The sequence below is a fragment of the Panthera onca genome, chromosome D1 (assembly GCF_046562875.1).
Source record: "Panthera onca isolate mPanOnc1 chromosome D1, mPanOnc1 haplotype 2, whole genome shotgun sequence".
Classification (NCBI taxonomy): domain Eukaryota; kingdom Metazoa; phylum Chordata; class Mammalia; order Carnivora; family Felidae; genus Panthera; species Panthera onca.
Genome location: NC_138348.1, coordinates 37430899 through 37446709, shown reverse-complemented (window position 1 = coordinate 37446709; position 15811 = coordinate 37430899).

The window sequence follows — 15811 nt, the reverse complement described above, 5'->3', positions numbered from 1 at the left end:
CTGGAATAAAGAAGAGAAATCAGGCCCCATTGGAAAAGAGAATCTTTTCTGGCTAAGAGTTTCCACACGTTTTTCATTAGGATTAAAATCTATGTATTAGGGGTGCCTGGGTGGCTCGGTCAGTTGAGTGCCTGACTTCAGCTCGAGTCATGATCTCTCAGTCTGTGAGTTTGAGCCCCGCGACGGGCTCTGTGCTGACAGTTCGGAGCCTGGAGCCTGCTTCGGATTCTGTGTCTCCCTCTCTCTCTGCCCCTCCCCTGCTCATGCTCTGTCTCTCTCTGTCTCGAAAATAAATCAAACATTAAAAAAAATTTTTTTAAATCTATGTATTAATGGGGCTCCTGGATGGCTCAATGGCTCAGTCATTTAAAAGTGTCCAATTTCGGCTCAGGTCATGATCTCACTATTCCTGAGTTTGAGCCCCGTGTGGCGTTCTGTGCTGACAGCTCAGAGCCCGGAGCCTGCTTTGGATTCCGTGTCTCCCTCTCTCTGCCCCTCTCCCACTTATGCGTGCGCACGCGCGCTCTCTCTCTCTCTTCCCCTCCCTCTCTCAAAAATAAATAAATAAAACATTTTTAAAAATTAAAAAAAATAAAGTCTATGCATTAAACATGTGTGCACTGGACACCTTCTAACGACCGCAAGACAATGCAGAACTTAGGTGCACCATCTCTCATATTAAGTAGACCTGTGCTCCTTTACCAAAGCTGTGTAGTTTGAGCAAAACAACCTCCTTCGTGTTTCAGAAACCTCATTCATGAACTGCAGTAATCAGAGTAGCTGCATGATAGTGGTTGGGAAGATTAAATGTGAGAGAATGCACCATAAGGATTTAGATCAGGGACTGGTATATAGTTAAGTACTCAATGGACAACCTATTAGCCTACATAGAATGCTGTTGTCTATTTTTCATAAAAATATTCTTATCACTACAAACCATTATATTACAAATTATTTATTTATTTTCGATCTCCCTTTTCTGACCGCAACTCCATGTGGGCATGATATTTTCTGTTCAGTCTATGGATGTAACCTTAGTGCTTACTTAGAATACCTAAAACATACTTGGTGCTCGATTAGCATTTAAAGACTGATGGATCTCTCTCTTTTTACTAATATGACCAACTTTTGCTTATTTATGACCTCATTCAATCAACAATCATCTATGAGCTTAATGTGTACAGCATACCATGCTGCGTTTTGAATTGTCATGGCCTTAGTTGACCATGTCTTTTTCTGTTCTCCCATCTTCTGTGATCAATATTGAAATAATACTTCTCCAATTCTATCTCACAATGCGGTTTCTGGTGTTCACTTAGTATGTCAAAGATGCCATAATAGTCCGCCTGTCATCACTCCTTTTACGAAAATTTACCCCAACCACAGGACGTTAAGAAAGAGGGCACTTGAGTAGCCATATTTGAACTACCTGTCTTTACTTCACTGGACATAATTAAACGGGCCAGAGTCGATACCTTGCCTTGGGGAAATCCAAACATATGATTCATTTTCTCCATCTTTGTCTCTATTTCCCTGTCTCCCTTTCTTTCTCTCATTCCACATGTAGATAAAGCAGTTTAGTCATTTATATGGTGACAATCACTAACATTAACAGGTCACTGAGACTTATGTTTACAGTTTTTACCATTGCTAACAGAGCCTCCAAAGACACACACACACACACACACACATACACGCACGCACACACACACACACACACACACACACACAAAAGAGCCTGACAGAGGGAGCAGTTCTTTAAAGAAAATAAAGTGGCAGATTGGTGCAGAGAGAATCGGAGAATATAGAGTATTGGGGCCCAATAAGAGATGAAGAGTGTATTAAATGATCTGACCATATTTTTAACGTTTCATTGCTGGCAGCTTTCAAGCACCCTCCTTTCTCTTCTGCTCCACATCTCAGTGAGCTGGTAAGAAAGCCTAGGCACTCCCTCCCTCGGCACTGGTGGGAAGTCCAAACCATGCAAGACCTTGTTTGAGAACCCTCACCTGAGCCCACCCCCTAACTACAATAAATTCCAAATCCAATTGCTCATCATGTCACTGGAACTGAAATGGTGCAGCCCTCCTGGGGAAACATGGTAGAGTCATTCTTTTGGTTGTCAGAGTTGCTGTTAATTTTGTCTGCAATTGCCAGCAAAGTGCAGGAAGATGTATGAGAATGAATTATTGATTTTCACTTGCATTCTGGTTACAGCAGGTTTGCAGCTTATTTCCAAGTAACTCTTTTCATCTTCATGGCAATAAATACAAACATCAATTTAATTTATCTCTTTGCGTTAGTACCTTTCATGATAAATTGAATTTATAAAACAACTAACCCTTTCCTTATTGTAATCAGCAAATGAAAAGCTACAGCTGAACAGATTGTTCCGTCATACCAAAATTCAGAAATAGCAACTTTCAGTGTAAAAAAAAAAAAAAAAAAGATTCATGGAAGGTGAACACAGCTCATAGAAGATTTTAAACACAGTAAGACATATAGGCTTGAGCACGAAAAAGCATCCTGTAGAAAATAGTTTTGACAGTGATTGAGAAATATGTTCTTTTAGTCAAACTCTATTCCCCGCGTTATGAGAGCATTCGTTTAATTATATTAACCCTCAGTGTTTCTGTCTTCTTCCGTTCTCCCATCCCCCATCCTGCAAGAAGAAAGGCGACATCTTGCATGTTCCGGAGCTAAGCTGCACTACTCTGAAAGCACTCACACTACATTTCTTTTTGTTTGCTGTGTCCTCTATACTGCTGAAGAGCTCTTGTCCCCTTCCTTCCATTTGTTTAGGAGACAATGCTTTCAAAGAGCAACTTGGATGGCTATTGGCCACAAAGTAGACCCCTCACTGCTTAGCAGCTCTTTGAAAGCTTCTGGTCCCAACCTGCATGAGGATTTGATCTTTCAGGATTTTATTTAATGAGGATGGCAACAGATTCACAGCTTCAGAGTAGTTCACCTGTCCAAAATAGGCACAGTTTCCCAGAAGTCCTAATAATTCAAAACCATTTCAGTATGGTCCCTACAAAAAGACATGCTGTCTTCTCTATCAAGCTGAGACATGAGGCTCACCAAATCAAAAAAAGAAAAAAATCTCATATCTGATAGCTCATTTTAGCATCAATTCCAATTGGTCTTCCTTTTCTTGAGATCACTTCTGGGTAGAAAAGTTTAATAAGGGGCAGACCATGTTCGTTAAAAATTTATCTTCTTAAATATTATTCTTTCAACTTTTTTCATTATGATTGATTCAACTTTGAAGAATCTTTAATAGCATTGTAATTATTTTAGATTTAATTATCAGATTAAATATTAGATTAATAATTAGATTTAATTATTTTATTTAAAACTTACATTCTCTTTCTCTGTGTGTGAGTGTGTAGGTATGCATGCTGCTCTGTTTATGCATATATTTCCTTGGATGCCAAGAAAAAATATGAAAGCCAGAATATTTTTGACATTCTGAAGTAAAACTTAATGAAAAACCATAGCTTCTATTCCTGGAGATTATAAGGCAGCATGGCTGAATTTAAAGACAGAAATTTTATGAACATTATTAGCCCAAGACACATTTTCCTGTCCTGTAGAACTGCCATATGATAGCTCAGAGTATTTAAATTGTCTTTATTTGCTATTTTCACTCTCACCTCCCAATTAGAACAGAGCTGCAAAGCTTCAGGGAAATGGGGAGGAGGTGTAGAAGAGGGTGCTGTTAAGCAAAAAGATGATTTGTATTATTTTCTAAGATAAGAGCATCTAGCTCAGGAAGAGAAGTTTCTGACTGCAGGCCTGATCTTCTGTATGAGAAAGTGGGTGCCTTTCTTAGTTGTGTGATTTTGGAGATATGGAGAACCCCTTTTTTCCTCCTATAAATATACCTTTTACTCATTCAATTCCAAGTACATGTATAAAGGGTCTACTTTATGCCAGGGGCTATGCCTGGCAGGAGATACAAAGATAGAAACAAGACCCCTCTTACATTTAGACAGTTTACGGTATAGTGGAGCATACAGAAAGGAAGAGAGACATTCAGGATACAAGGTGATAAATACTATGATAAAGGGAAGTGTAGAAGTTATGGAGCATAGAATGAAAACCTTTATTTGTTACTTAGAGTTAAGAGAAACTTCCTAAAGGAACTATAGGCTGGTACCTGAAGGACAAGAGAAGTTAGGTGAAGGGGAGAGAGGAGAACAGAAAGAAAAAGCAAGAACATGATGGAGGGAAGGGAGAAGCAGGAATAAATACTTGGAAGCAGGATCATACTGCATCCTGGTTCAACCTTTCATCAGTGGTTTGACCTTGAGCAATCACTTACTGAAACTCAGTTTCCTTATCTGTAAAATGTAAATAATATTCACCTTTACTGAAATGTAAATGAGATGATATATTTTTAAGTGCTGCCATTGTTAGCAAGAGATCAAAGTTCAGCTTCAACTAATTTAAGTATAAAGGGTTGGAAGGTTGTTGGGATATGGTGTAGACCAAGAAGATCTTATAGAATGCAGGGATATGGCTGTATCTCAGAACTAACTGTAAACAGAATTTCAAATGTCATTAAGACACCATTGCATGTTTTCCTTCCCTTCCACTAAACACCAGCTTTTTATTCATAGTAGATGATCATGGCTGTCCAAGAAGTCAGCTTTTGAGTCAGCTTTCTGTCATCTTTGGCAGAAGTTATTCAAGGAGAGTCTGCTTCTCAGTTCTAGTTCCAAAATTATTGGGAAAGGACTGATCAGATGCCCACCTCAAAATCATCAACTATGGTCAGGGAGTGAGGTCATAATGTATTCACATGGTGGCCCCTGAAATGACATTGATGGTGAGGGCAGAGCTTCCAGAGGAGGAAGGGAGTTGGAGAGGCAGCTCAGTGCCTGTTGGTGCACATCTACCCTGTGTTATGCACCATGTAGCAAACTTTAGATGAAATATATAATTAAATGTTAACCTAATGAAGTAGTTACTAGTATTATTTCCATATCACAGATGAATAAACTAAGTTATAATGAAGGGGTCACTTGTTCAGTCTTTATACAATTAGTAAGGTAAAAAGCCAAGACACCAAACAAAGCCTGCCTGGCTCAGAGTTTGAGTTATTGACTGCTATGGACATTTAATTTAATAAATGTCTCTTTTCAGCCACAGACCAGACCTCCACTTCCCTTCAGTGAGCAGAAGAATTCTGAACCCTGGTGTGGTGGGGAACAGCTTGTTCCTCTCTTTCCCCAGTGTTGAGGGTCAGCTAGAGATTGCAAGCCATGAACAAGAAAGCCAGAGCAGAACTCAAAGACAGGAATTCTTTAGATGTTATAGATCACACAACTTTGAAGTGATGCTGTTACCTATGTCTATATCATTTTCTCTTTCCAACAGAGAAAATGTCACACCTCTCACGCTAAAAGTGACTTTCACATATGGAGGCTGATTTTTTTCATAAACTTTGTGGCGTCAGTCCTCACCTAGAGCTCTTGATCTCACTAAAAATTAAAGAGAAGTGATTCTGTGATTCTAAAAATAGATGTGCAGAAATTCTGATAGAAATTTTTAAAAGACGATGCATCCAGGGCCAGTAAGTTGATTAAGGTTAAGGAGGGGACTAAGTCTGAGCTGATTCAGGGTGTTTCCATTCCCATAGAACATATTGCCCAGTGACATTATTGGACATTCTGGGTGCATCAGAATATTCATCTCGTTTCTTCACTCAGATCTGTAGGGTATGTTTATTTGTTGGTGTTGTCTAGCCTAGAGGGTGGAAGCACTATGGCTTTGCTGAGAAGGAGAGAAGAGAAAATATTATTGCAACTGGATTTGCTTATTAGTTCAGTTATTTATTTATTCTACCAGTAATTACGGAGGTAGAGAGAAATGTAACCAAGGAGGGAATACAATGGTTGTTTAATTTTTAACTATAATATTTTGTTTTAAAGATCTGAAGTAAATATAGCAAAATATTTAGATTTGTTTAAGGCTTACCATAGGTCCAGTGATATTTGTGTCAAAGCTGAGTATCTTGAATATAATGTATGGCATTTGTTTGGGAATAAAGAGCAACAGAAAAGGAAATATGTTTTAAAATCCATAAGGACAGAGGGGACTCCTGGATGGCTCAGTTGGTTGAGTGTCCAACTTCGACTCAGGTCATGATCTTGTGGTTCATGAGTTCGAGCCCCACATTGGGCTCTATGCTGACAGCTGAGAACCTGGAGCCTGCTTCAGATTCTATGTGTGTGTCTCTCTCTGCTCCTCCCCTACTCATGCTCTGTCTCTCTTTCTCAAAAATACATACACATTAAAAAAATAATAAAACCCATAAATACTAAAAGCATTCCATTTTGCTTCAGTTTTTTTTAAATGCACTATTACCATTTTTTGACCAGAAATCCTAGTATGCCAGCACCATATGGGTTTCAAGCCTTTGATTACATGGCGCGTTGTTTCTTTATGTTCTATTCGGTTAGCAGTGGTGGTGGTACACTTTGGATCTAGAAATTAAAAAGGTACATCAAATTGGAAGGCATAGACCTCTCAGAATTGCCTCCCTTCAATCGAAAATAGAAACTTCCTGTGTGAAATGTTACCTAATATACTTACATAAGGCACCTTAAGTCTTAAGCATAACGTATAATTTATTCTAGAATTTTACATTGTCCAATCTTGAGCTTTAAGGCATGAGGCACGTCACTCTTTTAAATCTCAATTCCCTCCTAGGTCAGGTGGGAAAAATAAAAATAACAGTACCTATCTCACAGATTGTTGTAAAGAGAGAAGGATTGGGGTGCCTGGGTGGCTCAGTTGGTTAAGCATCCAACTTTGGCTCAGTTCATGATCTCATGGTTCCTGAGCTGGAGCCCGGCTTTGGGCTCTGTGCGGACAACTCAGAGCCTGGAGCCTGCTTCGGATTCTGTGTCACCCTCTCTCTCTGCCCCTCCCCTGCTCATGTTCTGTCTTAAAAAATAAAATAAACATTTTAAAAAAAAAGAGAAAGATGGATTTACCACGACATTAACAAAGTGTACGTTGCAAGGCTTCATTTATGGAGATTTTCTCCAAATTCAGTATCTAATTTTGTATTTCTAATTTTATATTGCTTTCCTTAAAAAGAACCTTCCAAATAGACTACTTTTAAGCCTAATATTATCTGGATCTGCATCTGGTTGCAGAGATTACATGAGATATTAAGTAAATATAAAGCTTTCGGAAAGTGCCTAATATAGAGAAGAAAGAGAGCACAGTGGGAGGAGGAAAGATGGAAATTTGAAGGAATGGGCTCACATGATTGTGGAGGCTGGCAAATCAAAATCTGTGAGGCAGGACAGCAGCCTGCAAACTCAGAAAAGAGTCGGTTGCAATCTTCAGTCTAAAGTGTGTGGGTCAGAAATTTAGGGAGGCTAGAAATTCAGGGAGGACTTCTATGTTAAAATCTTGAGACAGAATCCCTTCTTTGCTGGTTAACCTCAGTTTTTGCTCTTAAGGCTTTAACTGATTGGATGAGGCCCTCTCATATTATCAAGGATGATTGCTTTTTTTATTTTATTTTACAAATTTATTTTATTAATTATTTTGAGGGGGGAGGGGCAGAGAGAGAGAGAGAAGGAGAGGCAGAGGGAATCTCAAGCAGGCTCTGCACTGGTCAGGGTGAACCATGAGATCATGATCTGAGCTGAAATCAAGAGGCAGATGCTTAACTTACTGAGTCACCCTGGCGCCCCACAGGGATGATCTTTTAAATATTAAATGATAGCTACAGAACACCTTCACAGCAACATCTGGACTAGTGTTTGATCAAACAACTGGACACTATAGCCTAGCAAAGTTGACACATAAAATTAACTACCACATAGAGTAAGTGCACAACAAAACAAAGTACTCTGCAAGGTCCTAATTAATTTCTGTCCTCCTCTTACTCCTTCTCCTCCTCCTCCTCCTTTGCCTTATTATATTTGCCTCCTGGAATTGGAAAGGTTCTCAAAAAAATCTTTTGGGAGAATGGATGTGTCAAGAAATGCAAGAATGAATGAATGAATAAATAAAAATGTAGTTGCCAGAAAACAGCTGATATATGGACCATTCAAGATGGTTAGCATAGTTAAGTCCAATGAGTTTTGCTGGATGTCATGCCAGACAATGACAAATAGTGTACATTCTGTGTTTTTGCCCTGGTCTATGATGTCAGGTCTTAACATGTGTTTATGAAGTCAAGTTGGAAATCTAAGGAATAAGTGATAAACACTATAGTCTCTGTTTTACTTGCTCAAGGCATAAATAACCTTTGCATATCCAACATTTATACCTTCTTAATTACTGTCCCCTGATGTTGTTAAAATGAAGCTGGACTTGACATAGATAACAAATATTTTCCTTCTAGTCTGGACAGTCTAAAATATAAGGCAGCATTCAGTCATACATCCTCTTCTTAATTTTTCTAACTTTTATTCCCTGTTCAAAAAAGTCAGTCTAATTTTCACCCTTTTCTCATTCTTCCCTATCTCTCAATTCAAAGAGTGTTCATTCTTCACAGATGGGATGTGGCAGGTGGAAGAATTATGTCCTGAAATTCAAAAAATACTTCTCTCTTATGCATGGGAAACCAGTAGGGTTGCCTTTTAGAGGATAAGACAAAAAGGATTAAAACAAATCCACTTTCCCTTCCTTCCATGATTCCACTGTAGTGCCCGTGCTAACACCAGGAATCAAATCATTCTGTTTTCCTACACTCTTAATAAATCAAGCTTCTCTAGAGGTCAAAGATGAAAGTGGTGTCTATTTGCATCTCAGTTTCAATCTCTACTCGGTAACTTGCTTCAAAATGGTTCTTCCTGGGAATATGTGTATCCTGATCAAAATGCCAATTACATTTGTTCCTTCAGCATTATCAGACAAGACTTCTTGCCCCCATATTGTGAGTGCTTTGTGTATCTGACTTGTAATTTACACCTATCAGACACCTGCTCACTGGTAGGCCCCTGGAGTGTGAAGTCTCATTAGTGACTGACACAAGGCAAACTCTTCACATACATCTGGGCCAAGTTTCCCCTCTCAATGTATTTTTCACCATTTGAATGGGACATGGTTAAGGAAAATCAGCTAAGATCTGAAAACCAAAGCTGCCATTGGAGATAGATTCTCCACTCCTCTGTAAGTTGAACTTAAGGATCTTGAGAGGTAAATGCATTCTGAGGAATTTGTCCATTTCTTTATTTGTTCATTTTTTTTTTCTGAGAACTCTACTCTGCTCTTACCCACACACACATGCACAATCATTTGATAATATATAACCACAACCCCTGGCCATACATGTTTGAGTAGAGGCAAGTATTTGACCCAATTTGGGTAAATCATATTTTCTTGATAGGAATTTGGAAATTTCTTTCTCAGACACTAGTTTACTGTCTTTTGGTCATTAGAGCTATGCACAATAGAAAGCCAGGGTTGGGATAGCTGTTGCTTAAAACACTAGAAAGATCTGAACTGCAGAGACAGAATGATCCAGACAAAAATGTATGCTACCACAGAAGAAATAGCTATGGTATGTAATAATTTTCTACTTCTCAGTTCCAAGATCCAGGGAGGTTATGGCTATACTTTCTGTATATCTATAAGATGACACCTTTGCCCTTATTATGATTATTCTTTTATATGTAAGTTGGTATAAATGAATTTATGTTACTTGTTACCAAAAATATCTTGACTGAAATACCCTATGGAATCCATACTGACCACTTATTATAGAATTGTTGCTTTGATACAAAAAATTATTATTATATGCATACTATTTCTAGAAACTGCTACGTGCCAAGGGAAAAAGATGAAAAAATACCCATTTTCAGTTGTGAGGAAAGAGATGAACAACATTTATTGAGGGACTACAATGTACTAGAGTGTTTAATATACATTTTAAAACTTCTCACAGAGGCACCAGGGTGGCTCTGTCAGTTGAGCATCCGACTTCAGCTCAGGTCATGATCTCGTGGTTCATGAGTTCGAGCCTCACATCAGCCTCAGTGTCAGAGTGGAGCCCACTTTGGATCCTCTGTCCCCCTCTCTCTGCCCTTCCCCCCTTGTGCCCTCTCAAAAATAAATGAAACAGTACAAAAGTTGTTAAAAAACTTCTCACAGAAAGCATGTAATGTAAAATAGTTATTCTTCTTTTAGGTATTTATTGAATGCCTACTATTTATCATACTTTTTCCTGGAAGCTGGGAATAAAGCAGTGAACAAAACAGATATGTCAGCAATTGAGGATTTTATATTTTAGTGGAAGAGATATAAACAAAAAATCTCAAGTAATACAAACACTGTGAGAAAGAAGCAGGGTGATGTGACGGAGAGTGAGCAGGGGTGTGTATAGTTATGTATGAGGAGGACGTAGAGGGGAAACGACATTAGAAAGGATGGCCAGGTGATATCTGAGATGAGACCAGATTGATGATAATGCCTCACCACATGAACAGCATCCTATGTGGAGAAAATAGGAAGTGCCAAAGCCACTGAGGCAGGAATAGGCCTTGTGTGTTCAAGCAATAGAACTTGGGCCTGAGTAGCTGAGGCATAAGAATACAGAGAAGAGTAATGTCAGGTGAGGCTGAGGAGGAGGCAGACAGGGTCCATATCAGGGCCTTGCAAACAACCATTAGGAGTTTGTATTTAATTCTGTGTGTAGTGAAAAGCCATTAGAAAATGTCAAGCAGAGGAGCAACATGATCATTCGTGTTCTGGAAAGATTCCAGCAGCTGCGTAGAGAGAGTAGACACAACAGTCCAAGAGAAGGAGCAGGGAGAGCAGTTAAGAAGACATTGCAGGTGATGAGGGGTGATGGTAGCCTGGCAAGAGTAGTGGAAGCAGAGATCTAAAAAAGCATGTGCATTTGAAATAGATTTTTGGTATCTGACAAGACTTGCTAATGGATTGATGAGGAGGGCTAGCAAGAAAGAGGAAACAAGAGTGACTCCCACTTACGGGCTTGAGCAACATTAAGTGCCATTAGAAATGGAGGAAAACCGGGAGAGAGAGACGAGGTTTGTGTGCTGCAGGATGAGGGTGAAGAAACAAACAGAATCAAATGTTCTGTTTGGGCATGTTATGTTCGAGCTGCCTAGCAGACATCTAAGTGAGATGACAGGACGCAGCTGGGTATATGAGGAGGAAGCACAAGAAGTAGATTAAGCCTGAAGAAATGGATTTGAAAGGCATCTATCTAGAAGGAAGGCAAAGACTGTGCTATCAGCTGCAGGAGAGTTGTTGTCAGCAAGAGAAGGAAACACCCTTGTGATTCTCTGATTCTCTCTCTTTCTCCATGTGTGTATTTATGTGCTGGATACTAGGAAGTAAGATTATCTCTAGGACAATATCAAAATGAATTAATCAGAAAAATAATGTGGGACTAATAAGTAATACTCAGTGCCCCGATGGGATTTGTAGTCATGAATTACAAGTGAATGCATCTAGCCTGTTTGGATGATATTCTTCAGTAATATAAATTACTCCAATATAGGACAGGATAGGCAGATTGTTAGCTCTGACCACAGTTTTGATTTTTTTCCAATTGAGTGTTTTGGAGGGAGAATTAGGAAGAGAGTTGATAATGTGTAGAAATGAATGTAGTGGTAGAACATGGAATCCAATTGGTTAACAAGGGTGTGATATGTTTTTGTAGTAATGTCCCCCAATTAGTCCAGGCCTCCCTGCATCCATGCCCTTTTGTGATCTCCTCCACACTGATAATGGCTCCACACTTGAAAAGCGTTGGAGCACTGGGTCTTGACTTATTGGTGCTATTGGGATACTGCCATCACCACAATATGAATAATTTTTCTACTGGGAGGATGAAATTACATGATTTAGTCATTCTTGTCACACCTGCCAACAACCAACCTATGGCTAGACATATGAGTAAGGCCATCCAAGACCAGCCAAGCCCCAGTCAACTAATTAATTGAACCAAACTCAGAAACAAGATCATTTGAGCCCAGACTCGATCAGAAGAACCACCCCACAGAATTGTGAGCCCAATAAATGGCCTGTTACATAGTAACAGATAATTCAAGTGACTGATGGTGAGAAAAGGTAAATGGATTGGAGGTCTGAGAAAAAGGGAAGGATTGGTCAAGTGGGAGTACAAAAGTAAATGCCTTGAGAAGATGAAAACATTTCCAAAGATGGATGGTGGTGATTGTCGTACAACAACATGAATGTACTCAATGACAATGAACTGTACACTTAAAAATGATCAAAATGGTGGAGTACCTAGGTGGCTGAGCTGGTTGAGTGTCTGACTTTGGCTCAGGTCACGATCTCACAGTCAGTGGGTTTGAGTCCTGCACCAGGCTGTCTGCTGTCAGCGCAGTGTCTGTTTTACATCCTCTATCCCGCCCCCTGCACTTCTCCCACTCACTCTCTTTCTCAAAAATAAATATTTAGAAAAAAAATGGTTAAAATGATAAATTTTGTGTTTATACATATTACCATAATTAAAAAATACAATTAGGGGCGCCTGGGCAGCTCAGTCAGTTAAAGCATCTGACTCTTGATTTCAGCTCAGGTCATGATCTCACAGTTCATGGGATGGGGCCCTACCTCAGGTTTCACGCTGTCGGTGGGGAGCCTGCTTGGGTTCTTGCTCCCTCCTCTCTCTCCGATCCTCCTCTGCTCATGCTTTCTCTCTAAAATAATGAACTTAAAAAATTTTAAATAAAATTTAAAAAATAAATCAGTTGGAAGAGAGATTTTTATTATTGTTTTCTATTAAAGAAATTGAGCTTCAATGTAGAGAATAATTTGTCCAAAGTTACACAAACAGGAAATGGAGGAACAGAAATAGCAACAAGACTTGTCTTCTCTGACATTTGTGGCAGAGCAGAAAGAACATCAGATCTAACTGAGCATTCATAAATTTTATTCTAGTTGGTATAAATTTTCAAGACCATCTAGTGTATCCTCTCATTTTATAAATGAAGTGACACATATGTTTGTGTCATTGCATGTCACTTAAACATTGGTTTATTAAATACTTACTGGGCACCCTCTTTGTGCCTGGCATGTGTTAGTCAGTGTGGAGCCTCATGGAGCTTTCCCTTGTGACAACAGATTTTAAACCAAAACATTACAAAAAACAAGTGCATAATGGGGCGCCTGGGTGGCTCAGTCAGTTAAGCCTCCAACTCTTAATTTCGGCTCAGGTCATCGTCTCACAGTTCGTGGGATCAAGCCCCATGTGGGTCTCCGTGCTGACAGCCTGAAACCTGCTTGGTATTCTCTCGCTCCCTCTCTCTCTGCTCCTCCCCTGCTCTCTGTCTCTCTCTCTCTCTCTTTCTCAAAATAACTAAATAAACATTAAAACAACAACAACAGCTGCATGATTATAAGTTATGTTAAACAGTATGAAGGAAAAATACAGAGGAATTTGTAAGTCTATACCAAGGAGGCATCATTTTTGGTGGTGGCAGGAATCAGAGAAAGCTTCCCCAAGGAATGACTTAGGCTGAGACTGGAAGGATTAGTAGGGGTTATGGAGGAGAAATCTCTCTGTGCCTCAATTTCCTCATCTGTAATATGAGGGAGTTGGACTAACTTCTCTTCCAGATCTAAAATGAATTATTCACTAAATTTAGAGATAGGGGATTTAAGTTTGACTGGAAAACAGATGTGACCATGGTTCAGGAAGTTGCTGGTTTTTACATTCATGTGGATTGTTTATTATATAGTTCAGTAAGAAAAGATACTTAAAACTGGTATTTGGGCACCCAATCTTTTTTCAATATGCTCAAATCAAATCCTCTACCTTGGACTGCACTCTCATGGGATTTTCATGGTATCTTTTAATCAAAACTTAAGCATAAACTATATAATGGCTCCAGACTTCTTTTTCAATATACACAGAGGGACCACAGGAGTTATTTCCTTTTCCATATAAAATCATCTCTCCAATGGAAAATATGTTTCAAATTAGGCACCGAGTCCATGAATGAGTGCAGTGTGAATGTTCTACGTGGAATGTAAAAAAATTGTTAGAAATGAGAAATGTACATTTTATATATTTATGCTAAACTCTGGATTCACTTTCTTTGGAAATATTAGCATCTCAATCCCCATTTGAGTAAAACCACCCTATTTTAACTTGCAGTTCATTTTAAGGAAAAATATAGGGGGAACAGTTGCTTTAGAGGCTGGTCTTGAGAATGTGAGCACAGAGGTTTTGAAATGACACTGGTATGGAGATCAGGAGCTCCTTGAACTAAGCTGGAGCATTCTGTTTCCAAAGTGAGCAGCGATTTTCTGAGACAAGTATTGGCTCGAATTTTAAAATTTCTTCCATATATATTTCTTGATAGTTGATACTTTCTACAGCTTGTCTTTAAAGAAAGGAATGATTGAGGAACAAGCCTGTAGGAAAACTGAGAAATGGAAATTCATGCTTGCTTAGACTGCTTGTCTGCCCACATTCCCAACCTTAGGACACCCATGGTTGTGACTTTATGGCAGACATCTAATAAAGCCATATTTTATATTAAAAATTATATCTAGTTCATATGACATAATTTAATATATAAACATTCTGTGCATTAGACACATATGCACATGACACGCTAAAATCCCATCAAGATTTCCTGGTATTCACTCAAATGAAACAGGAGAAAACCATCATTTTAAGCAAATGGGGGCCTTTTCAATTCTAGTGTAACTCTTCACAAACAAAAGTTGATCTAGGTATCCACTTTTTAAGTAGATAGCTGTTCTTATAGTCAATTTTACAGAGAGTGATGTTAAGACATGAAAGAGAACTGTCTTGTCTGTGCCCACGCACAGAAGTTCAAAGTAAGGATTAGAATTCAGGAAATGCTGAGAACAGTTTCTCCCCCAAACAAAATTCACCGTTAATTCAAATGTCCACTGGGTCCCTATCATAAAGGTCTGGTCATATATTTTTGATGATAAGGAGGAATAACAAACTTGTCAAAATTTTGCCTGTCTAATCCCTCTACCCTGCCATTCTCCCTGGAGGATGCTGGGGAGTAGCCCAGGAAAAGAAAAGTCCACTGGGAGCTGGAGTAGACTCCCCACCATAGGCAATGGGGAATGGTAAAAATTAAGGAGGTGCTCCAGCCCATAACATCCTGATCACTGTAGTCCTAAATGAGGGACAGAGTCTAAAAGGTTATATAATGTGAGAAGGCAAGATAGGATATCAGGTCAGGATATCAAGCCAAGAATGGGACATAGATGATAAAAATAGGACAGGTAAATTGGGAAGAATACATAGGCAGGAGATCATTGGCTTGGCCTCCTTCAAGCATGAGTTCTTGCCCAGGACAAATTTAATATTGGTGACATACTTTTCAAGGTCAGTGCATCAGTGTGACAGTATCAGAAGATTAATAAGATATCCCGAAAATTACTGAATATAGTCTCTACAGTTGCTTCCAAAATGAGTTTTTATTTAAAAATTTTTAAATATTTATTTATTTTTGTGAGACAGAGAGAGAAACAGAGTGTGAGCAAGGGAGGGGCAGAGAGAGAGAGGGAGATGCAGAATCCAGAGCAGGCTCCAGGCTCTGAGCTGTCAGCACAGAGCCTGACATGGGGCTCGAACTCACTGACTGCAAGATCATGACCTGAGCTGAAGCTGGATGCTTAACTGACTGAGCCAACCAGGTGCCCACAAAATAAGCTTTTTAGAAATACTGTTGGATTGGGGTGCCTGGGTGGCTCCGTCGGTTAAGTGTCCAACTTCAGCTCAGGTCATGATCTCACAGTTCGTGAGTTCTAGCCCTGCATCCGGCTCTGTGCTGGAATCTCAGAG